Source organism: Apium graveolens, chromosome 4, assembly GCF_009905375.1.
Source record: "Apium graveolens cultivar Ventura chromosome 4, ASM990537v1, whole genome shotgun sequence".
Lineage (NCBI taxonomy): Eukaryota > Viridiplantae > Streptophyta > Magnoliopsida > Apiales > Apiaceae > Apium > Apium graveolens.
This window is the reverse complement of record NC_133650.1, coordinates 248,633,132-248,660,596: the sequence shown is the minus strand read 5'-3', so window position 1 is coordinate 248,660,596 and position 27,465 is coordinate 248,633,132.

Here is a 27,465-nt window from a genome sequence, read left to right as displayed (position 1 = left end):
CCTTAACATTGATACGTGGAATATGTTATGAACTTGCTGCAGGTTCGGGGGTAGGGCTAGCTCATATGCTAACTTCCCAATACGTCTTAATATCTCCAAGGGTCCAACAAATTGTGGACTTAGCTTTCCTTTCTTTCCGGACCACATCAATCCTTTTCAAGGGAATACCTTTAACAGCACTAGATCCCCTATTTCATACTCTTTGTCCTCTCGTGTCAAATCATCATACTTCTTATGTCCATCTTGGGCTACTACCAGCCGTCCTCTGATTAGATCTATTATATCCTTGGTCCTTTGGACCACTGCTGGTCTGAGCATCTTGCGCTCTACAACTTCATCCTAACATAAGGGAGATCGACTTTGTCTTCCCTCAAGGATCTCATAAGGTGACATCTCGATACTTGACATACGATCTATTGTCGTGAGAAAACTCAATCCGCATTAAGTGATTATTCCAAATTCTTTCAAGTCTATTGCACAGACTCTCATCATAGCTTCTAGCATTATAGCTTTTGCTTCTCAATACCCACTCTTTTCTAGTTCGTAATCGTTACTATCTTCCGTACCTAATATTATACTGGTTACACTTTTGCTCGTTAGCGTTCTATGACCTTTTAATAACCGCGTCAACCTTAGTATCACGAACGCGTTAGATTCGGAATACCACCGTACTAATACCACTTCATCTCTAGCTGCTTCCATCTTCCAAAGTTTCATCAATCATATAGAAGTAAAAGAATTTATTGAGAGATCACTATGATCATGAACACTTGTTCTATTGCATAGTTAGTACAGAAGGTGGCCAGCCTTTAGTATCTGACAAGCAATTAAACAACATGTGGTATCCTACTAGGCTTCTATCACACAGATAGATAGTCATTCAGCAATACCTCCCCTTCTGGAAGGGTTGTTCCTCTCAGCTTATACAAAATGAAAAGGAGAGAAAAGAACGAATTGAAGAGAATTGTATATGAAAAAAAATATTGCCACAAAATATCTGGCTTGGAATCTACGTCTGAACTATAGAGGTTTGTCATAGGAGAAAAAAACATACACACACACACATATATATATATATATATCAATATCAAAGTATTATAGCATCGCAATTCACGTGCCTGAATATCTACTATTCTGTCCATCGTTCTATGGACCCATGCCCTTGCTCGAGCTTATAAACAATCACCTTTGAAACTCCCTCGACAGCGAAAATCGAATCTGGGATTTCATTCTAGACATCATCATTACTAGAATCCATTGTTATACCACAACCTTCTTCGTATAGTAATACTACTCTTTATCGATAAGAAGGAATAAATATATCATAGGTAGATAATCGACTTAATTAGTCTATCAATGATGACTTATATATCACCACGACCCGATTAGTGGTACTCAATCTCAACATCCATTCCTATACAACTCTCACGGTTGTAATCAGCTCCTTACTCGCAGAATCAATGCTGCATTACTATGGTCCACCGTTGACCTACTGTAATCATTCGTTTTCCTTGGAATCTTAATAGCTAACCATACGGAGTCCATACCTGTCGTATCGAATTCTTCTAAGGAGGTAACATGATCACCGTTCATAAATCATGAAGAACACTCCTGAACTTGACGTACATATGACATGAAGCAGATAAAATTTCAGAAGAGTTTCAATGAAAGCAACGATGACAGGTTAATACCATTATTAACCATATATCTTTATTAGGAGATATGAAGCTCAAAGGTTCATTTAGTCCTTTCGTAACATGGTCCTGGCTTATTCTCTAGATAGGACCTTCTAAGATAGATAGCCCGCTCACGGCAATTATAGGAATTAAATCTTTACCAAACTACTATTACGGTTGAGTATCGCACAATCATCAGAAGGAATGTCAATCTTTCACACCATAATATAATCTTCACGGCTTTAACCATCATCATTGTATTCCTCTGGCACGAGCGCCTATAATTGCTCTCCTACACTTATAGTGTCGGCCATCTTTGGCCTTTCCTGATCGTAAAATTTCCTTACAATCAATGTCATTTTAACCACCTCCAACTAAATTTTCTACCTCATTTAAATCACTGCTTATGTGAAAATGCTTTTCTTCAGTCCTGGTGAGAAAAAAAATCACCATTTTTCCATAAGTCATTGCCTTAGTCTTTAGATGTTAACATTGTCATGACTGACTCTCGGTTATACTTAGGACATCTTTTATCTTAGGACCTAATTCCCTTAAAATAATTTCGAACTTTACTGGTTCGATCCATACTTTCTCATGGTTTAACACGTGCCCCACTTGGCATTATTATTACATCATATTTCCTTTACCAAAGTTTCTATTTGTAAAAACTTAAACATCACCACTCTTTTTGTAGCTTCTCCAAGGTTATACTTAAATCATTCCTCATGTACTCCCTAGGTGCAGGGCATATCAAGACACCATTTACTGATACTGAAACCATTGTTAATATACTTCTGAAAAATTTCTCCACTGATCCTTAAAGGTTGGTGTTACCTTAATCCTTTCCACTTCATACTGTCAAAACTCATATTATCCCTATTAAGGGCGAAATGCCAACCTGTATGCATTCCCCCATGGTTCATCTCAAGTTATCGCGGTTCCATCCATATTTCTACCTTTAAAAAGGTACTTGTATCCTTTCATAGGTAAATCAAGTTATATATCCCTGATAAGGGTATCTTATTAAATCATTCTCACCTCGATAGTCTATGCCAAATTTCACAATAACATTCTTATTCAAACTGAGGTCAATCCATATGGCCTCCAGAAGATAACAATGGTTATCCGCTTTTCTTGCCTGATTTAGTAATGATAACAGGGATGTTCTAGAAGATATTGGTCGTGTTTAACGTGAACTTTTTAGTTCTAACTACTCATTTACCTCTTTTATTTACATCAACAGTCATCTCAACGTTGGGATATCTTTTATACCCGACGTCCCCCTTTTTGGGTATCAATTCACATGCGTTACTTACACTTCACATTCTTGAAGGTCACTTCCTTCATCCAATTTCCTAATTTCTTACTTTCTTGTCTCCTCAGTCTATCCGCGTCTCATTATTTATCCTTCGAACTATCTCAAGGTTTTCTCGAATCCTCCAACTTCAAGGGGATAAAATATATGTATCGCTTACGCCTTCAAACCTTGACTTTATCTTATGATCAGTCACCATCGCGCTGATGATGACACATTTTCTATATTTATTGTTAGGGTTTCTTAGGGTTTCACATACCTAACTCCCTTATCGCTTCTCAACTCTATTTCCTTTATATCCCTTTATACTCCTTCCCCTTTCAGTCTTTTATTTTTGTTTATATTAAAACCATTTCATGAACCAACACAACATAAGCATTGATTTCAAACATCCCGTCATTCTGGATTTGTGTCCTTTAGACGAACCTTGACGACTTTCACAACCTAGATTCATGATTCATCATACTTTTCCGCCTCTGGTCTGGCTCTAAAACTTCTACACTATTTCTCTATCTTCCTTAGCCTTCCACCAGCGGGTGGCCTCTCTCTTAGGAAGGTAAGTAGCAAAAATAGTGTTTTGTACTTCATCAATCATTTAGAATCTCAAATAATTCCTCTATTTCCTTTAGCCAGACTCTTTCCTCGACTGGGTTAACTTATTCCTTGGAACTCTGAGAGCTTAGCGACTTAAAGGTCTCGAAAGAATTTTCCACCGCACTGTTTCCTCAGGGTGGTGTTTGGGGATAATAGTCTAAGTTCTGTTTAGACAGGTCCATGAATTGCCGTATAGGAGTACCGTCTCGGGTCTCCTTTCCTTACTCAACTTTTATTTCCTTAGTATGAACGTTCCCTCCTCCTCCCCATAATCGGGGTTATTTTATACGTTAAGATCCTTGTTTTCTACTTCATCATGTTATGGGTTCCTTCTATCTTGATGATGACCTCCCTGACCATCATATTCAGGGTTTGCCCTAAATCTTATTCCTCGTACTATGGCTTTCATCTAAGATCCCGTCCTTAAGCTTTTGAACATTTGGAACCCAACTTCTGTAGGAATACCTCATTATTCCCTTATCATCTTTCTCGGTATTAATCTTTTCTCTATTCATTGGCTTTCTGCCTTCATTCATCACTTTTTCTTGGCACAATATTATCTTTTCCAATAATTCGGGCTGCATTACAATCTGAAACAGCTTTTCAGTACCGGCTCCGATTACCTTCACTTTTATTTCCATTTTCTCAAAATCTCTTATCAACTTTCCCAAAGACATTATCATCTTGAGTCTCTCATTTCTACTAAGAGCGTTAGCCACCATATTGGATTTCCCTGGATGATAAAGAATCTCATAATCGTAATCCTTGATTAGCTCTAACCACCTCCTCTGGCACATATTGAGCTTACGTGGAAATATACTTGAGCTTTTATGGTTTGTGTAAATCTTGCACTTCTATCCATACAAGTAGTGCCTCCAATCTTAAGGGCAAAACTATTGCCACGAGCCCAAGCTCATGGGTGGGGATATCGAATTTTATATTCCCTTAATTGTCTTGACGCGTACGCGATTACCTTGTTGTGCTGTATAAGAAGCACCCTAATTCCTTATGCGAAGCGTAACTACACATCATAAATTTCCTTTTCCATCCGGCAACGCCAACATAGGGGCCGTCACCAATCTTTGCTTCAGTTCTTAAAAGTTGTTCTCATATTTTTCTGTTCATTCGAACTTCTCAGTCTTACGAGTAAGCCGCGTTAAAGGGGCTACTATCTTTACAAACTTGAATGACCCTCCGGTAGTGACCGGCCAATCCTACCTCTGGTAGTCGCCCTAACCGTGGTCATCAATTCCTCAGTGGTCCTTTATTCATTCTTGTCAGGATCCTCCACGGGATCCTCCTCAGCAACAATCCCTTCTAGGACAACATCCTCAACCGCTACATCCTCAATATGAACATCATCCGGTTCCGCGTTAGGACGCTCTATCGGATCCACAATCTGATCTCCAATAAGTAATAAAACATCATCATGTTGTTGCTCCTCAACCTCAGGGTTTGGAGTCCCGCTACCATATACAATAGCGAACTACGCTTCTATCACGATATTTATAAGGGTTCACATAAGGGTTTTAACTGTCAGTACTACGTTAGGTAGTCCGACTATGAACTTGGCAAGAGTTCTTATTATCTTAGTGAACTTATCATTTTAATGACGCATCATCTTTGAGGTTTATAACGCTTTGCTCTGATACCATTTCTGTAACACCCCCAAATCCGGGGTCAGAGATCCGGGTTGTAACGAGTTCCATTTTCCTTAACAACACTTAATCTTAATAAACAACCAACTATTGCGCACTGTGACCCCATAATATACACACACTCCACAAGTTATAGTCTCAGAGATGAATACCAAAAATAACACAAGTCATTTTATTCCACAATTATAAACCATTACACCTTAAAAGGGTTTCTGAATAAATTTAAATATTCTTTGCCATTATTACAATTCATAAATATACATAAGTCTGGTACATCAAAAGTTGAAAGCCTAGCCTATTGGTAGTTCCTACCTCAGCTACAACGGCATCAACGCCTACAAGAAACTGCGAAACGTTTCCTATCCGCTAACGAATTGGGAGTTTGGTCCTGTTCATCTTGTCTATCTGTTGTTGTGTGATGAAAAAAGAAAGCAAAGGTGAGCAACAAGCCCACTGAAATAATATGTATAATAATTAACAATATATGAGCATTCTCATAGTACTCATGAAAGTCTTGGTCAACCAGAATTGAACCAAGTTTGATATCGTAACGCGACCACATCGCAAAATATTCAGTATATATGTGTATATATATACTTTTCAAAATCTTGGAAGTCCTCTTCCATGCATAATATACACAGAGTTCCAGTTTATAACTGTATAAAAATATCGTTGCAAGGTGATCTCATATATCTAATCTTGTCTCAACATTTTTCTGAAAATCTTTGTCATGCATAAGATAATCATTAACCAGATATAAGTTGAAAAGATGAAGTTACGAGACACTCCAATATACTTATATCATTTCTGAATACTACTTGAACTACCACCGTTCAAGGTATAATCAGTTTCAAAAGTTCATCACATAGATGAGACTACAAGATAAGACTTGAATAGATTCAATCTTTAAAATATCATTTGAAAGAATGAAGTTACGAGATACTTCATTAAGTCCCGATATATATATACACCTATATATATACATTTCATACACCCTTCTGCTATGGAAGTATAAGCAGAGTTGTCATTTCTAAGAATTTTGGAAAGAAGAAACTTTGGCATAAACCTGATATCTTGCTGATCAGGCAAAGATACCAATTAAGTAACCTTTTCTACTGTAGATGGATGAATTCCTCGCCGGTCATCACCCTGCCGCATTAGGAACTCGCGCTAGACCGTTACCCGGCCACTCATGCGTGGATGGACATTCACCCAGCCTCTTACACTTTCATAGACCGTACCCCGGCCTGTCGCTTATGCCGACTCAATTAGATGGACTTACTTCCCGAACGTTAGGCAAGTAATCAAATTCTTTTATCAAAACCGCAACCTCATTGCGAATATAAAATACACCACAGAGCCGGATCCCTCAGATTTTTAAGCGAGTATTTAAATCCCCTTCGAAAGGGAGATCTTAAATTTGAAAACGAGTTTTGGGATCCGCTCTAACTTTTAAAATCATTTTGAAGAATCGAAAACATTTTAAAGAATGTTTTGAGTAATGATGATTTAATAAAATAAATCAATCCCGATATATTAGAAAATATCTGAATATTATTATTTAAATAATATTCCCATAAGGATAATCGTTATAAAAATAATTGAAGTAGAAGTTTTAAAACTCCTACTTGAAATGAATAATAAATAACCAAAGATATACTTATACGAAAGTACGATCTTTATTTGAATAATCGAAAATAAGTTTGATTATTATTCAAACTATCAAATATACCTTATTTGATTAATAGTTATAGAAAACTATATATATAAATAAATAAATAAATATATATATATATATATATTATACTCGGGAACATCGACTCCTGGTTTAGAAAAATGTTCACCTTCGGGTCCCCTATACTAAGGGTAGACGCAACTACTGCTTATCTCTAGCATAGGTATTATGCAGCTTATAAGCATTTGAATTGATAATAGAATATCAAGATTTCATAACATGCATATATATATACCATATCAACATGCTCCAATATATCGCAAGATTTGCTAATAACAGTCATGCACTTATCTCAAGATAATGCATCAATATATTTACATCACAGCAACAGTATAACGGGTAGAAAACTTGCCTGAGCGTTCCGGGGTAGACTTAAGCTTAGAGTGGGTCCGGTAATCTATGAACAACAACATAAGCTGGAATGAGACCACGATCGCTTAAGAAACTAGTCAAAACTCACTCATACCCTAACGGTCGCTTATACGCTTAACGATTTGCGTTAATTGCTCGCGTACCCACGGCTCCACTAATTTTAATAAATTAACCGTTACGAATTTTAAGGCGACTCTTTTGTGAATACTCTACCAACTTCCTAACCCACCTTACACTATTGTTTAAAACTCCAATTAGTCATTTAAGGACCTTAACCAAGGTTTCAAAGTAAAGCGAGGGGTAATGGTACGTTCGCGAAACGCCGTTACTTAAAATAGTCGTTTCTCCTAAACCGTATATCGGAACCAAGCGAACCACATATCAAAACGAAGCTTACAACACGCTCTATCTAAAAATGGCAAAGTTACAGATTGGTTATTGGGCTTTCTGTACTGAACACTAAGAACAAGCAGTTGAATAAAAACGGGCATTACGACGGCTATGTTTACGCGATTACCATGTTTTAAACCACTCTAAACAACCACAATTCAACTCACAACCACCAATACAACCAAATTTCACCCAAACCTTACTACATCAGTCCCAAACCTCAAGATTTTCTAATTCATTCAACCACAAACATGAACTACTAACTATACTTAAGTTTCATTAACTATAACAAGATTCCACATCCAAATCACTACAATTCCAATCCAAACTTTAAACACACAAGTATCATGCTTCTCATTTACTATAACAATCAAAACCATTCCTAATACTCAAAAGTAAATCTAGGGTTTGAAGTTTTATACCTTCTTGAAGTTTTAATCAATGAAAGATCCTTGGAATGCCCATGGAAGCCTTGATCTATGCTTAAGCTACCTTGTCCTTACAATTAAAATCAAGAATCAAAAGTTTGTTCTTGAGAGTTACTATTCACCCTAAACTAAAATGATTTATTAGAGATAGAAAACCTTGGATTCAAGCACTTAAACTACTTGCTCTTCTTAGTTATAAAATATAGGAGCTATAGAGACTAACCTCTTGATTTATGATGGAGTGAAGCTTGAGTTTTGATTTTCTTCTTCTTGAAATGGGGGGGGGGGGAGGCCGAGAGCTTCTTGCTCTTGAAATAAAAAGTCAACTTGCTATTTTGTGAAATGAATTAGTTGGTTTATTCTTTTTATGGTTTGGCTACTTTTTAGATTTACCATGGTAAGTTTTACTTGGCCAAGAATCATCCAACAAAATAATCTCACTTGTCATGCTTATGTCACCATGGTTGTGTCATCTTTTTACACTTGTCTTTCCTTTATGGTGTGATGACATCATCATCCACTAACCTCTTTGATTAACCCTTAATTACTTGGCTAATGACCGCTTATCTGTTATACGGTTCGCTTAACTTTCGTTCTCGTTCGTCGGTTGAGGGATCATATCCGGGATTCTTATTACTTGGGTTCCCCTAACCTTTCTCAATATTTTATATTCCTTTTATGATCCTCTCTTATAATCTTTGAATTAAAATCCTTTTAATCATGTTACCTTATACTCAATTATGTCGGTATCTGGTGGATTTTCGAGAAAAATCAAAGTGTTCGGATTTGGATTCAGACGATCTTTACATACACTTATATACTTTATGGAATGCTAATACGACCTTAGAATTTCCATAACAGTACTCCTATATAGTGTGGTCTGATAATTTTCCTTAATCAGCATCATCAGAAAAAGTTACTATTCATCAGGGTTTCAAAAATTCCAAAAATTGGGGTTATTGTTGGATTTTTAACGCAGCGTGGGCATGGCAAAACACTTTTACACATACAAAATCCAAATAAAAGCATATAAATCGTGAATAAAAATTCGAGGGATCGAATCTAACCTTTTAAAATAATTCGGAGATAACGATCAGAGATCCTTAGCAGTTGCTCCTCAAGTGTGAAGCATTCCACCGGTATCCACCAAGAAAACAATGTTAAGGAGGAGGAAGGAGGTGGAGAGAATTGGGTTTTCCAAACTTTTTGGGTTTTCGGGTTCGATGTGGGTTGGAATAAAATAGGGTCTATAATAGTGTATTTATAGGCAAAATTTTCAGCTGAAATTTTCCCATAAATATTATTATTATCCCATTTATTATTCTCATTAATAATTAAAACACCTTTTAATCATTAATCATTTTTCTAAACACTTTAGAAATAATTCTCTCTCTTGATTTAATTTCCAAAAATTAAATCCTTTAATTAATAATATTAAGAACTTTTCTTAATTAATTTATAATCAATTAAATCTCATTTAATCAATTATTAAATTTGCCAATTAATTATTTATTTCATAAATAAATAATTATTAGCCATTATTAATTAATTCCTCCACCATTAAATCATTCTCTTTTTATGGTGTGACCCTGTAGGTTCAATATTAAGCCGGTAGTAGAAATAAATAATAAAAAAACTATTTTATCATTATTTATATAAATTCTCTAATTTATTAAATATGATTAATTAATTAATCACATTTATTCTACATCGTGAGGGATATTTCTCAGCTTATCGCGACTATCCGGATAATATGAATTCACTGCTTAGAATACCAAGAACCTATTCAGTGAATAGTTACCGTACAATAAACTCCTTCTACCCTACAATGTCCCGATTAAATACAAGGCATGGATCTCGTGTCAAGCCTATCTAATTCAATCACTTTGCTTACCATTTACTATGCGTAGTTCTATGCAAATTAGAAACTCCTTTCTAATTTCATTCACTCTGGCCAGAGATTCCTGAACTAGCATAAGTGGATCAGCCTTGAACATTCACTTCCTTCACTGGAAGAGGTAGATCCTTTATTGATCATACACTATCTTCGTGTACATATTCCTATACCCAGAAGAGCCCTAATAATTGTCCCTGGAGACTAAGAACTAAACCAAAGCATAGTTCAGTGTACACAAGATGACTATGATGACCTCAAGTCTAAGGATACTTGTACAACTATCACTAAGCGAACAACTGCTGACACATGAGTGAACTCCATCAGTTGTTCAGCTGGGCGAGTCATGTTCAGTGAACTTATTCCATAATAAGCACCTACATACTAGCCATAGTGTCACCACACAAATGTCTATGAGAACAGACATCCTTCATAATGAAGCAAACATAGTATGTACCGATCTTTGCGGATTATTAATTACCAGTTAGTAATCCTATGACCAGGAACTATTTAAGTTTAGAGTTATCATCTTTTTAGGTCTCACTATTATGATCTCATCATAATCCATAAAAAGCTTTACTCTAAACTATGGTATATCTTATTTAAACACTTAAATAGATAAAGCCCGTAATAAAAACAAAACAAGTCTTTATTAATATCAATGAAATCAAAACAGATTACATAAAAGTTATTCCTAAATCCTAATACATGATTGGACTTAGGACATATTCCTTTCAATCTCCCACTTGTACTAAAGCCAATCACTCTGGTATCTAATACCCATCTTGTCTTTATGACAATCAAAGTGACTTTCATAAAGTAGCTTTGTGACTGGGTCTGCTATGTTGTTATGTGTGTCAACTCTATTTCAATACAATACAAGAAATGTTACCGCGCTCCCACTAACCCTTTTGTAGACGCATGGTTCATCTTCGTTTTTGATAAAATCAAACTCTTTGATTGTCTCATCAAAACGAATGTTCCATCTTTCGAGAAGCCTGCTTTAAACCATATATGGTTCGCAGCAGCTTACACACTAGGTTTTCATTTCTCTTGGAAAGAAAACCATCTGGCTAATTGCCAGATCTCATAGTCGTAGTAAGCAACATTCGCAAGCAAAATCCGAACTGATTTTAACAGGGCTACAGGTAAAAGGTTTCATCAAAGTCAATCCATTGCCTTTGTTTGAATTCTTTTGCCACAAGCCTGGCCTTAAAGGTCTCCACCTGGCCATCTGCTCTAATCATTCTTTTGTATCCAGTATACATAGATTTCTTTCCGGATTTCATGGCACTATGCCATTTCTCTGAGTCAACACTACTCATAGCCTCATTATAGGTCACAGGGTCGTCATCATCAATGATCGACAACTCATTGTCATTCTCAATGACAAGGCCATAATACCTCTCAGGTTGGCGAGACACTCTCCCTGATCTATGAATGGGTTGTTCCACAAAAGGTTGTTCAGTCAGAACAGGTGTTTCCACTTGATCCGTAGTAGTTTGTGCTTCTTGAACTTCATCAAGTTCAATTTTGCTCCCACTGTTTCCTTCAAGGATAAACTCCTTTTCCAAGAAGGTAGCATGTCTGGATACAAACACCCGATGATCGGTGTAAAAGTAATACCCTAAAGTCTCTTTAGGATATCCCACAAAACTACATTTTACGGATCGATATTCCAGCTTATTTGGGTCAACTTACTTGACATAAGCTGGACATCCCCAAATCTTAACGTGTTTAAGACTCGGTTTCCTTTCTTTCCATATCTCATACGGAGTTTGAGGAACAGATTTTGAAAGCACCTTATTCAGTAAATATGCTGAGGTTTCCAATGCATAACCCCATAGGAATACTGGAAGATTTGCATAGCTCATCATGGACCGAACTATGTCTAACAAAGTTCGATTTTTCCTTTCAGATACCAATCTGGAGGCGTCCACTGGGAGACTATACCATTTACATTGAGTTAATCCAAAAACTCTCCGTTCAAATATTCACCACCTCGATCTAATCGAAGAGTTATAATACTATGTTTGGTTGTTTCTCCACTTCATACTTATATACTTTGAACTTTTCAAAGGCCTCAGACTTGTGTTTCATCAAACACATATCCGAATCTAGATCTATCATCTATGAAAGTAATGAAGTATGAAAATCCACCCATGGCTTGCTTAGACATTGGTCCACATACATCTGTGTGTACCATTCCTAGCAAATTTGCAGTCCTCTCTCCATGTCTACTAAATGGAGACTGCAGTGCCACAATGAAGTGAGATTTTCATCATCCCTTTTCTTTTATTAGTTTGTTCAATCTGAAGTAAATTATGTCACATTTATACAGACCATTATTTAAAGTACCACGTCCATAAAGAATATTATCTCTAAGAATAAAACATTCATTATTCTCAATAATAAATGAAAATCCAGCCAAGTCTAACATGGGAATAATATTCCTCACAATTGAGGGAACAAAATAACAATTATTTCAAACAATAGTCTTGCCCGTAGGCATATGTAAATGAAATGATTCTACATCTTCAGCAGCAACTCTTGCTCCATTTCCCATCAGTAGAATCACCTCCTCTTCCTCAAGAGTCCTACTTCTCCTTGGTCCCTGCAATAAATTGCAGATTTGAGAACCACAGGCGGTATCTAATACCCAAGTAGAAATTTGATTTAATGACATATTCACTTCTATCATGAACATACCTGAATCAGAAGCGGTAGTCTCACTACCCTTCTTCTTCTTCAATTCTGCAAGGTAAACCTTGCAGTTACTCTTCCAGTGCCCCACCTTGTTACAGTGAAAGCAAATAACTTTGCTCTTGGGGTCTTCAGCTTTTGGTGGAACCGGCGTTTTCTCACCTACTTTCTTCTTCTTGGAAGGGTTCCTCTTCCTTTTCTTAGGATTGGAACCTTCACCAATTAGAAGAACAGAACTTTTCTTAGGGGGAAAATTCGATTCTGCAGTCTTCAACATGTTGTGGAGTTCAGGCAGGCTGACATCCAACTTATTCATGTGAAAGTTTATAACAAACTGCGAGAACGAACTCGGAAGCGATTGCAAGACCAAGTCTTGTCTCAACTCCCCATCCATGGCAAAACCAAGTTGTCGAAGACGTTCAATCAAATTGATCATCTTAAGTACATGGTCATTCACAGATGATCCCTCAGACATCCTACAACCGAACAACTCCTTCGATATCTCATATCGAGCTGTCATCCCTGCCACATCATACAACTCTTGTAGATGCATGAGGATAGTGTGAGCATCCATATGCTCATGTTGCTTCTGTAGCTCAATGTTCATGGAAGCTAGCATGATGCATTGAGCAATATTTGCATCATCTATCCACTTACGATACACAACATGTTCATCATTATGTGCATCACTAGCAGGTTCAGTAGGCTTAGGTGAGTCAATCACATATTCCAGCTTCTCAATCCTGAGAACAATTCTCAAGTTTCGAAGCCAGTCAGCATAATTAGGACCAGTCAATTTGTGAGCATCTAGTATGCTCCTGAGTGATAGTGCAGAAGATATAACGTACAAAGTAAATCTGTAAAAGATAAACACATAACAACACTTAGCAAATATTCAATTTCATTTCAAAATACTATATGAATCGGGTCTTTATTCATAAGTGGCTCCCACTAGTTTTCCTAATTTATTCAACCCCCTACGTGAAAAATTAAGCATTCATAATGCTAGTGGGAATAGGGATCCTACATTCCATTACACAACTCCGGCTGTAGCACGAACCGCCATGTAATGTTCAATAGGTAGACAACTCTTGTCAATTACATCTCATGTTATTCACTAATCAAACTTTAGCCTCTTGAATAATTGAGTCTCGGTTGTAGCACGACAAACTCAATATTCTAAGTCAAGTCTAACCCAACATTCCATACAGATGAATCAGTCCCCAAAGGCCCACGGCTGTAGTACGTACCGACCTTTAGATTCTTATTCAATGTACACATCTCTATGTAATAGACAAGTATTTCTTATTTCGAAATCAAAGCCCTCGGCTGTAGCACGAACCGACAATGATTCAAAAATAAGAACTACTTTTCTATCATGTTGGAAGGCTATGACCGACACAAGCCCGTTGTATCATTGGCCAATTACTACTTGATATTATTTAATTTTAGAGGGATTATATTACGTTACAATCATAATCATATTATAAAGAAATTCTTCCTTTTAAATTAAATATTTCAAATCAATAATCAATAATCAGATGATTCCCAGATCGGGTGGAGCATTGTCAAGAGGCTTCACTTAATAACCCTTTCTTACAGATAGAAATCTGTTGTTGACAGAATCATCCTTTCTCTCATATCGAAAATTCATATTCAATTACGTGTTTCACAAACACAAGAATCTCATGATTGTATTCATAATATTGTTATTAAGGTTATGAAACAATTTCACTATACTAGGTTGTCTAACAAACGCATTATGTTCATTTAAGTTCACCTAAATCTATCATCGCATGATAAACTAAGCATATATCACATATATAAACGTGAATAAACATCAAGGTAGGCATGTTACATCATCTAGCATATTGGTCTAAGCATTATACATCTCTATGTATCACATGAAGCATTTAAAATCAATTCAAACGATCAAAAATAGCTTTAAAACACTTCATGGAATATAAAAAGTTCAAAACTTTTATATAAACTAAAATTGATCACTCCATTAGATCCGTCTCGAAAAAACGAATCCAACGGTATATTGCACGCCCAAAACGGAGTTACGAAACTCCCAGAAAATCAATTTTAATATAAACAGTCGGGCTGTAACGCATTACAGGAACGCGTTACAAACCCTGTAACGCATTCCGGTGATGCGTTACAAGGGTGTAACGCATTCCGTGAATGCGCCACAGGTGTGTAATGCATTCCCGGAATGCGTGACACCCCTATTTTTTTTTTTCTGCAGCAGCCGCCGTACCTGGCTCGAACTCCGTGCATGTCAGACCTGACAGCCAACACACAGACAAGAACAGCAGATGCAAAACAGCAGATATACATATATATAAACATACTTACAATTCATATATATATATTTGATTTATTTAATTACAAATTTAATTGCAACAACTTCAAAAATTCATAATAAAAAATCTATACATCATAAAATTATGAAAAAAATACCCAGACGATCTATAACACTTGTAGAACCCACATCAATATTCAAAATTATTCTGAGAAACGATTTCTCATCAGACAAAATTAATCCATAATATAACTTGTAAAAATCATAATTAATTCATACAAGCACATAAAATTCTGAAATTTTTACCACAGATCTATATGCATACAACCTATGCTCTGATACCATTGTTGGATTTTTAACGCAGCGGGGGCATGGCAAAACACTTTTACACATACAAAATCCAAATAAAAGCATATAAATCGTGAATAAAAATTCGAGGGATCGAATATAAACTTTTAAATTAATTCGGAGACAACGATCAGAGATCCTTAGCAGTTGCTCCTCAAGTGTGAAGCACTCCACCGGTATCCACCAAGAAAACGATGTTAAGGAGGAGGAAGGAGGTGGAGAGAATTGGGTTTTCCAAACTTTTTGGGTTTTCGGGTTCGATGTGGGTTGGAATAAAATAGGGTCTATAATAGTGTATTTATAGGTAAAATTTTCAGCTGAAATTTTCCCATAAATATTATTATTATTATCCCATTTATTATTCTCATTAATAATTAAAACACCTTTTAATCATTAATCCTTTTTCTAAATACTTTAGAAATAATTCTCTCTCTTGATTTAATTTCCAAAAATTAAATCCTTTAATTAATAATATTAAGAACTTTTCTTAATTAATTTATAATCAATTAAATCTCATTTAATCAATTATTAAATTTTCCAATTAATTATTTATTTCATAAATAAATAATTATTAGCCATTATTAATTAATTCCTCCACCATTAAATCATTCTCTTTTTATGGTGTGACCCTGTAGGTTCAATATTAAACCGGTAGTAGAAATAAATAATAATAAAACTATTTTATCATTATTTATATAAATTCTCTAATTTATTAAATATGATTAATTAATTAATCACATTTATTCTACATCGTGAGGGATACTTCTCAGCATATCGCGACTATCCGGATAATATGAATTCACTGCTTAGAATACCAAGAACCTATTCAGTGAATAGTTACCATACAATAAACTCCTTCTACCCTACAATGTCCCGATTAAATACAAGGCATGGATCTCGTGTAAAGCCTATCTAATTCAATCACTTTGCTTACCATTTACTATGCGTAGTTCTATGCAAATTAGAAACTCCTTTCTAATTTCATTCACTCTGGCCAGAGATTCCTGAACTAGCATAAGTGGATCGGCCTTGAACATTCGCTTTCTTCACTGGAAGGGGTAGATCCTTTATTGATCATACACTATCTTCGTGTACAAATTCCTATACCCAGAAGAGCCCTAATAATTGTCCCTGGAGACTAAGAACTAAACCAAAGCATAGTTCAGTGTACACAAGATGACTATGATGACCTCAAGTCTAAGGATACTTGTACAACTATCACTAAGCGAACAACTGCTGACACGTGAGTGAACTCCATCAGTTGTTCAGCTGGGCGAGTCATGTTCAGTGAACTTATTCCATAATAAGCACCTACATACTAGCTATAGTGTCACCACACAAATGTCTATGAGAACAGACATCCTTCATAATGAAGCAAGCATAGTATGTACCGATCTTTGCGGATTATTAATTACCAGTTAGTAATCCTATGACCAGGAACTATTTAAGTTTAGAGTTATCATCTTTTTTAGGTCTCACTATTATGATCTCATCATAATCCATAAAAAGCTTTACTCTAAACTATGGTATATCTTATTTAAACACTTAAATAGATAAAGCTCGTAATAAAAACAAAACAAGTCTTTATTAATATCAATGAAATCAAAACAGATTACATAAAAGTTATTCCTAAATCCTAATACATGATTGGACTTAGGACATATTGCTTTCAGTTATTACAATCATCACTAAATACGACATCGCTACACTAACATCAATATCACAAATTAATCGGAAAAATCATCTAAGGGATCATGTTATTATGCAAATGCATGAAACTACATGAACAAACCATCATAAAAACTACCAAAAATAAAAAAACTGCATGGCAAAATATGCAACTATATGCACTAAACTATCATGAATATGCAAACTATATGCGACTCACACAAAACATATTCCTTCAACTACTACCCCCAAACTTAAAATATTCAATATCCTCAGTGAAGGTAATAGTAAGGAATCAGGCATACCTACTCCGAATCAGGATCATCACCCTCAATGGGTGGAGTGTTAGGCGTGTCTGGAGGTGGATACACGGAGTCTTCACCAAATACTGGCCACTGGATGTCAAAACTGGTGGCTCTGAATGCAGTCCCAAGTGTCTGGGTGAGATCACGTACAAACCTGCTATGGATGTCGTGCATCGCATCCATCCTCCTCACTAGACGCCTATACTGCGTCAAACTCAAACCAGCTCCAGCATCAGCTCCAGCCTCCTCCTGCTCCTGCTGCAAAGGACCAGCCTCCTCTCCCAACTGAGCTCTCCATGCTGCCTTTCTTGCCTGCTGGGTCCCACCAGCAAAAGTCTAATCCGCTGGTCTATAACCTGAAATATGATCATATGAATAACCAAGCCCCATAGGATCGGGCTTGCCACCATACTACTCAGTCATGTTCAACAACGTAGAACTGTAGATATGATCATTGGGAAGCTGTAGCTACTCATGTGCGGGCCACTGAACATCAACTGCCTCGCACAGCTTCGTCACAACGGACGCATAGGGTATAGAACCCGTAGTACCTCCTCTCAAGAACCTCAAAATCTCCTGATATATAACCATCCTCAAAGCAATATAATCGCCCTGAAGAATACCCCACAACAGACGAGCACTGTAATAACCCCAAAATTTTGGACTTTTTGTAACCCTTTTGAATAGTGATTTTGCTGATTATGCTGAATAAGAAAACTTTTCATACCACACTTTGTAGGGGTTCTTTTATTGTTATTCTGAGATCTTATTAGTACTCTATATGGTATATAAGTGTATGTAAAGATCGTCAGAATCCAAATTCGAACACTTTCATTTTTCCCGAAAATCCACCACATACCGAAAGAATTGAGTATAAGGTAACAGGATAAAAAGGATTTAAATTCAAGGATTATAAGAGAGGATCATAAAAGGAATATAATGTATTGAGAAAGGTTAAGGGAACCCAAGTAATAAGATCCCGGGTATGATCCCTCAAACGATAAACAAAAATGAAAGTTAAGCGAACAGTATAACAGATCAGCGATCATTAGCCAAGTAATTAGGAGTTAATCAAAGAGGTTAGTGATTATGATGTCATCACACCAACAAGAAGAAGACAAGTGTGGGAAGATGACATAAGAGGATGACATAAGCATGACACAATGGGAAGGAATTGTTGGTTGATTATAAGCCACACAAATTTTACCATGGTAAAAGGTTAATTAACAACAAAAACAAAGCAACCAAGCAAACACATTCATTTCTCTTCCCCCCATCTCCTTGCTTACGGTTTTTTGAAGAAAAACAAGAAGAAAAATTTCCAAACCCAAGCTCCACTCAATCATAATTCAAGAGGTTTGTTTCTTTGGATCCTATATTTCATAACTAAGAAGAGCAAGTAGTTTGAGTGCTTGAATCAAAGGTTTTCTATCTCAAAAAAATCATTTTAGTTTAGGGTGAATAGTAACTTTCAAGAACAAATTTTTGATTCTTGATTTTATTTGTAAGGTCAAGGTAGCTTAAGCATAGATAAAGGCTTCCATTGGCATTCCAAGGATCTTTCATAGATTAAAAGCTTCAAGGAAGGTATAAAACTTCAAACCCTAGTTTTAATTTGAATATTTAGGAGTGGTTTTGATTAATATAGTTCATGAGAAGCATGATGCTTGTGTGTTTAAAGTTTGGTTGGGTTTGTAGCGATTTGGATGATTGAATCTTGTTTATAGTTAATGAAACTTAAGTATAACCTTTTAGTTCATGATTGAGAGTAGTATAAATTGGAAATCTTGAGATGTTGGGGCTGTTGTAGTAGAGTATGGATGGAGTTTGGTTGTATTAATGATTGTGGGATTGATTGTGGATTGATTTGGAGTTGTACAAATTTGGTAATCGCGTAAATATAGCCGTCGTAATGCCCGATTTACCTTAGACTGCTTTTGTTCTTAACATCAGGACCCGTGAACTCACTGTTAGGTTTTGACCATTGCCATGATTAGATAGTTCATATTACGAGCTTCATTTTGATATGTGGTTCGCTTAAATCTGATGTACGGTTTAGGAGAAACGACCGTTTTAAGTAACGGCGTTTCGCGACCGAACCATTACCCCTCACCTTACTTTGAAACCTTGGTTAAGGCCCTTAAATGACTAATTGGAATATGAAACAATTATGTAAAGTGGATTAGGCAGTTGGTAGGGTACTCGCGAAAGAATCGTCTTAAAATTCCTAATGGTTAATTTATTAAAAATGGTGGAGCCGAGGGTACTCGAGCGACTTAAGTGAATCGTTAAGCGCGAAAGCGAACGTTAGGGTCTAATTGGTTAAAGTATAGATTCTTAAGCGGACTTTGGTCTAATTCCAACTTATATGTTGTTTATAGGTTACCAGACTCATCCCAGGACTTTTACCACCCCCAGTCGCTCAGGCAAGTTTTCTACCCGTTATACTGTTGTTGTGATGTATATATGTATATGCATTATCTTGTGATAGATGCATGATGGTTATTAGCAAATCTTGCGATATATTGGAGCATGTGATATGGTATATATGCATGTATGTTTCGTAATCTTGATATCTAATTGTTGATTCAATTGCTTATAAGTTGTGTAATACCTATGCTAGAGATAAGCAGTAGTTGCGTATACCCTTAGTATAGGGGACCCAAAGGTGAACATATTGCTAAACCGGGAGTCGATGTTCCCGAGTATAATATATATATATATATATAGGTATAGTTTTCAAAACTATTAATCGAATAAGGTTTATTCGATAACTTTATTTTAATTAATGAATATTATTTTGAATATTCATTCAAGGACTTATGACTCCGTTTATTTTATTTAATTAATATTATTTTGAATATTCATTCGAGGACTCATGACTCCGTTTATTTTATTTAATGAATATTATTTTGAATATTCATTCGAGAAGTTATGACTCCGTTTATTTTATTTAATGAATATTATTTTGAATATTCATTCGAGGACTTATGACTCTGTTTATTTTATTTAATGAATATTATTTTGAATATTCATTCGAGGACTTATGACTCCGCTTATTTATTAAATAATATTCTTTATTTTATTAAAGAATAATGTTTCGATAATCAAACTTATTTTCGATTATTCAAATAAAGATCGTACTTTCGTATAAGTATATCTTTGGTTATTTATTATTCATTTTAAGTATGAGTTTTAAAACTTCTACCTCAATTATTTTTATAAGAATTATCCTTATGGGAATATTATTTAAATAATAATATTCAGGTATTTTCTAACATATCGGGACTGATTTATTTTATTAAATCAGCATTACTCCAAACATTCTTAAAAATATTTTCGAGTCTTCAAAATGATTTTAAAAGTTAGAGCGGATCCCAAAACTCATTTTTATATTTAAGATCTTCCTTTCAAAGGGGATTTAAATACTCGCTCAAAACCTGAGGGATCCGGCTCTGTGGTGTATTTTATATTCGCAACGAGGTTGCTGTTTTGATAAATGAATTGACTACTTACCCAACGTTCGGGAAGTAAGTCCATCTATTGAGTCGGCATAAGCAACATGGGCTCAGTGGGCGTCCATGAAAGTGTAAGTGGCTCAGTGGGAGTCCATCAAATGCGTAAGTGGTTGAGTGGCAGTCCAGCATAAGGTCCTATTGCGGCCAGGGTGATGACCAGTGGGGAATCCGTCCATCTACTAGTAGAAAAGGTTACTTATTGGTATATTTGCCTGATCAGCAAGATATCAGGTTTATGCCAAAATTCTTTTCTTTCCAAAATTCATTGGATATTGCAACTCTATTCATACTTTACATGACAGAGGTTTTCAGGAAATGTATGAGAGATATATATATATATATGGATATATATATATATATATCGGGACATAATGAAGTATCTCGTAACTTCATTTCATTCAATAATATTTCAAAGATTGAATCTATTCTAGTCTTATCTTGTAGTCTCATCTGGGTGATGAACTTTTGAAACTAAGTATAACTTGAACGGTGGTAGTTCAAGTAGTATTCGGAAAAGATATAAGTATATTGGAGTGTCTTGTAACTTCATCTTTTCAACTTATATCTAGTAAATGATTATCTTATGCATGACAAAGATTTTCAGAAAAACGTTGAGACAAGGTTAGATATATGAGATCACCTTGCAACGATATTTTTATACAGTTATAAACTGGAACTCTGTGTATATTATACATGTCAGAGGATTTCAAAGATTGTGAAAAGTATATATGTATATATATATATACTGCATATTTTGTGACTTGATCGCGTTAAGATATCAGCTTGGTTCATTTCTTCTTGACCAAGACTTTCATGAGTACTATAAGAATGCTCATATATTGTTAATTATTATACATATTATTTCAGTGGGCTTGTTGCTCACCCTTGCTTTCTTCTTTCATCACACAACAACAGATAGACATGATGAACAGGACCAAGCTCCCAATTCGTGAGCGGATAGGAAACGTTCCGCAGTTTCCTGTAGGCATTGATGCCGTTGTAGCTGAGGTAGGAACTACCAATAGGCTAGGCTTTCAACTTTTGTTGTACCAGACTTATGTACATTTATGAATTGTAATGATGGAAAATAATATGTAAATTTATTCAGAAACCCTTTTGAGGTGTAATGACTTATAATTGTGGAATAAAATGACTTGTGTTATTTTTGGTATTCATCTCTGAGACTATAACTTGTGGTGTGTGTGTATATTGTGGGGTCACAGTACGCAGTAGATGATTGTTTATTAAGAATTAGGTGTTATTAAGGGAAATGGAACTCGTGACAACCCAGATCCCCGACCCCGGATTTGGGGTGTTACAAGCACGCTCCACCGTAATCTCATGCACATGAGAAGATGGCATGATGTTTGCACAGATAAAAGAATTTCAAGCCCGTGCAAACCTGTTCATGCACGACGCAGGGAAACTGGAGTAATCAGTTGTGCCCCTCTTGAACTTTCAGTGAGTCTCAGGCACACACAGAGTAGCAACGATCAGATCCAAGTTGAAGTCCTCCGGAGTCTTATCGTTCCAAGTGTCCTGACCGGGCTTCCTTGCGGACTGCTCAATCACCCTCCTTATCGCATCAACACTATACTCCACAGTCATCCCCCTAACCACCGTGAAGCCATTCTTCTCCGCCTTCGCATTAGCATAAAACTCTCGTATAACACTCATGGGCACAACATCGGGGGCCTCACAAAAAGGAACCCAGACCATCTCCAGAATCATTTCCAACAACTTACCATCCTTCCCTGATGGCTGAAAACCTCGCTCCTTGGCTATAAGCTTTGAGAGAAGTTTTGTGTACTCCTCTTCCGCTTCTGGAGTCAAAAACCTCGGCCTCACACCACCCGCAGTTGAAGAATCGGTGGTGCTGCTGCTTACTTGAGTTCTTTGTCTCTTAGGTGCCATTGGGATTGAATAAGAGTGAATAAAAGCTAAGTGTTTGAGAGAGATTTGTTTTTGAGAATTTGTGATGTGGTGGAGAAGTTTGTGTATAAGTGTGTATATATATAGGTGGTGAGAAGAGAATTAGATATGGAATAGAAGTGGGAATTGATTATGGGAATCCTGGGAATAATGGGTTTGATTTGGAGATGGAATTTTGGGATGTGGAAGAGTAAAATTCGGGTAGAAATTGATTTTGTAGTAAAAATCCCGATTTTCTCTTCACAACTGTTGTTTTTTATTTTTTCTGAGTCAGGACCCCGGCACGGCCACACGCTAGACTAGCGCGGACACGCTCACCTTCTGCCGAATCGGAGCGGGCGCGCGCTAGATTAGTGCGGGCGCGCTTACCTTCTGGAAAAATAGCGCGGGCGCGCTTACCTTCTGGAAAAACAGCGCGGCCGCGCGCTAGATCAGCGCGGGCGCGCTCAGCTACTGAAGTTGGCCCTGAATTTTTTTCTCTTTCTGATTTTTTTGTGTTTTTCTCTTTTCTTCTTGTTTCCTCTACCTACTAATGTACAACAAACTTGGGTTACCTTCCAAGAAGCGCTTGTTTTACGTCGTTAGCTCGACGTAGAATCTTGAGATCAAACAGACAATAAAACGGCACTAACCACCTTACGGTTTTCCGTGTCACCATAGTAATGCTTCAACCTCTAACCATTTACCTTGAATGCTTGGCCCGGATCATTTTCAAAAATTTCCACGGCTCCATGTGGAAACATAGTTTGAATTATGAAGGGCCCTAACCACCTTGACTTCAACTTTCCAGGAAAAAAATGGAGACAAGAGTTAAAAAAAAGAACTTGTTATCCCAGCATAAATGATTTAAGCACTAGACCCCTATCGTGCCACCTCTTGACTTTCTCCTTATATATTTTGTTGTTCTCATAAGCTTGAAGTCGAAACTCGTCGAGTTAATTTAATTGAAGCATCATCTTCTTTCCAGCTGCATCCAAGTCCAGATTTAATTTCTTCAAAGCCCAATAAGCCTTATGCTCGAGCTCTACAAGAAAATGACACCCCTTACAATAAACCAACTTAAATGGCGACATTCCCAATGGAGTCTTGTATGCTATTCTATACGCCCAAACAGCTTCATCAAGCTTCAAAGACCAATATTTCCTCGATGGACACACAACTTTCTCTAAAATGCGCTTAATCTCTCTGTTAGAAACCTCAGCTTGACCATTTTTCTAAGGATTATAAGGCGTAGCAATGCGATGATTCACATTATACCTTTGCATCATATCAGTGAACTTGCGATTGCAAAAATGCGACCCCTCATCACTGATTATGACTCTTGGTATTCCAAACCTTGTGAATATCTGCTTGTGAAGAAAATTAAGCACCACCTTTGCATCATTCATTGGCAACGCCTTAACTTCAACCCATTTCGACACATAATCGACTGCCAACAAGATGTACTGATTGTTACAAGATGAGACAAATGGCCCCATAAAGTCAATACCCCAAACATCGAAGACTTCAACCTCAAGAAGCACATTAAGAGGCATCTCATCCCTCTTAGACATATTACCCACACGTTGACATCGATCATATTTCAAAACAAACTGATAAGCATCTTTAAACAAGGTTGGCCAAAAGAAACTTGCTTGAAGAATACGAGCTGTTGTCTTTTCTCCACCATAGTGTCCTCCATAAGCCGTTGAGTGGCAATCTCGCAAGATCCCCCCGTTTCGCTGTAAGGAATACATCTCCTAGTGATTTGGTCAGCTCCTTGTCAAAAGAGAAATGGCTCATCCCACATATACCACTTCACTTCATGTAGAAACTTCTTCTTTTGAGCATATGATAAGTCGGGAGGCATGATATTACTCATAAGGTAGTTCACAATGTCTGTAAACCACGGTTCTTCCTCTTGTGCTCCAAACAGCTGCTCGTCGGGAAAAGACTCATTTATCAATGACTTGTCCAGTGAAGTAGCATTAGGATTCTCTAAACGAGATAGATGATCAGCGACTTGATTTTCAGTCCTCTTTCTGTCCTTGATCTCTAATTCAAATTCTTGAAGCAAAAGAACCCATCTGATCAATCTAGGCTTCAAATCCTTCTTCGAGACGAGATAACGAATTGCAGCGTGATCAGTGAAAACTATCACTTTAGTCCCAAGTAGATAAGATCTAAATTTCTCAAAACCATAGATAATAGCCAAGAGTTCTTTCTCCGTAGTAGTATAATTCAGTTGAGCTCCATTCAAGGTCTTACTAGCGTAGTAGACCACATGAAATATGTATTCTTTATCTGCCCAAGAACCGCTCCAACTGCATAGTCACTTACATCGCACATCATCTAAAAAGGTTCATTACAGTCAGGTGCAGTTATGACAGGTGCCGTGATTAAACTCTTTTTCAATGTCTCAAAAATGGCAAGGCACTCGTCATCAAACTTGAAAGGGACATCTTTCCCTAGCAAACTGCACAATGGCTTCGAAATCTTAGAGAAGTCCTTGATGAAATGCCTATAGAAACCTGCATGACCAAGAAAACTGTGAATTCCCTTAACAAGAATAGGTGGAGGAAGATTTTCAATAACCCCCACCTTGGATTTATCCACCTCAAGACCTTTACTAGAAACTTTGTGCCCAAGAATAATGCCCTGTCGCACCATAAAATGACATTTTTCCTAATTGAGAACCAGATTAGTCTCAACACACCTCTTGAGAACATTTCCAAGATTCTACAAGCATTCATCAAAAGAATCGCCAAATACAAAGAAGTCATCCATGAACACCTCCACATTTTGGCCAATCATATCAAAAAAGATGGCCATCATACATCTCTGAAATGTGGCTGGTACACCACACAGACCAAAAGAAACTTGTCTAAAGGCGAAAGTACCAAATGGACAAGTGAATGTAGTCTTTTCCTGATCCTCTGGAGCGATACAAATCTGATTATAACCCGAATAGCCATCCAGAAGACAGTAGTACTCGTGCCCAGCCAATCTGTCGAGCATCTGGTCAATGAAAGGCAGAGGGAAGTGATCCTTCCTAGTGGACCATTCCTATAGGAATAGTCCATACAAACTCTCCATCATGTGACTGTTTGAGTAGGAATGAGCTTATTCTTCTCATTAGCCACAACTTTGATACCTCCTTTCTTCGGTACACACTGAACTGGACTCACCCAAGAACTGTCAGAAATGGGATAGATAGTCCCTGCATCCAGCCACTTAAGAATTTCCTTCTTCACTACTTCCTTCATGATTGGATTCAGACTTTTTTACTGCTCAACCGTAGGCTTGATACCTTCCTCTAGCAGAATTTTATGCATGCAATAAGAAGGGATGATTCCCTTAATATCTGCTATGGTCCACCCGATTTCCGATTTGAATTCTCTTAGAATCCTCAAGAGCTTCTCCTCATCGCTACCTGAAAGGTCAGATGCAATAATCACAGGCAGAGTAGATGCATCACCTAAAAAGGCATACCTCAAATGTTCAGGTAGAGGCTTAAGCTCAAGAGTAGGAGCTTCCTCAATAGATGGGTTGAGGCGTTTGGGTGCTTTGTTCAATTCCTCAATTCCTCGAAATCAAGAATTACAAAATCAGCAGGGAAGATGAGTTTATCAACCTTGACCAAGCCATCCTCCACAATACCTCGAGGATATGTAATAGAACGATCGGCCAACTGCAAAGTCATATAAGTCGGTTTTGGATCAGATAAGTTTAACTTCTTGAAGATTGTCAAAGGCATCAGATTGATGCTAGCTCTCAAGTCACATAAGCATCTGTCGAAAGACACTTTTCCAATAGTACACGGAATAGTGAAGCTTCCAGGATCTTTTAGCTTTGGAGGCAACTTCTATTGCAGCACAGCACTGCATTCCTTCGTGAGAGCAACAATCTCTAAATCATCTAGCTTCACTTTCCAAGAGAGAATACCTTTCATAAACTTTACGTAACTAGGCATCTGCTCAAGAGCCACAACGAAAGGTATGTTGATATAAAGTTTCTTGAACACCTTCAGAAACTTCTCAAATTGCTTATCCAGCTTTTTCTTCTGCAGCCGCTTAGGAAAAGGCGGTGGAGAATAGATCTGTTTCTCCCCTGTATTACCCTCAGGAGGAGTGTGCTCAATAGTAGTCTTCCTTGGTTCCACTTTTGCAACCTGCTGCTCTACTTCTTCTTCAGCCCCAGCTTCTTCTTTTGAAACTTGAGTTTGTTCGGGGTTCGCAACCTTTCCAGACCTCAATTTGATTGCCTTCACCTGCTCCTTAGCTTCCCTCTTTCCTGGCACTTCAGTATCACTAGGTAGTGTACCAGGTTGACGATTTAGCAAGGCATTGGCAATTTGTCCAATTTGATTTTCTAGGGTCTTGATAGATACATCTTGGCTTTTGCACATAGCTTCAACTCCTCTAATTCAGATTTTTCATTAGCTTGTTGCAGCTGGATTTGCTGTCTTGGTACATATTGTTGTTGCTGAAAATCAGGGGGGTTGTAATGCTTAGCTGGGTACTGCTAATAAGGCTGTTGAACCACATTCTGAGCATTGTTCCAGCTGAAATTAGGATGATTGCAGTTGTTAGGATGATAGGTGGCTGGCACAGATTGTTGCGATCGCTGAAAATTTCTCACG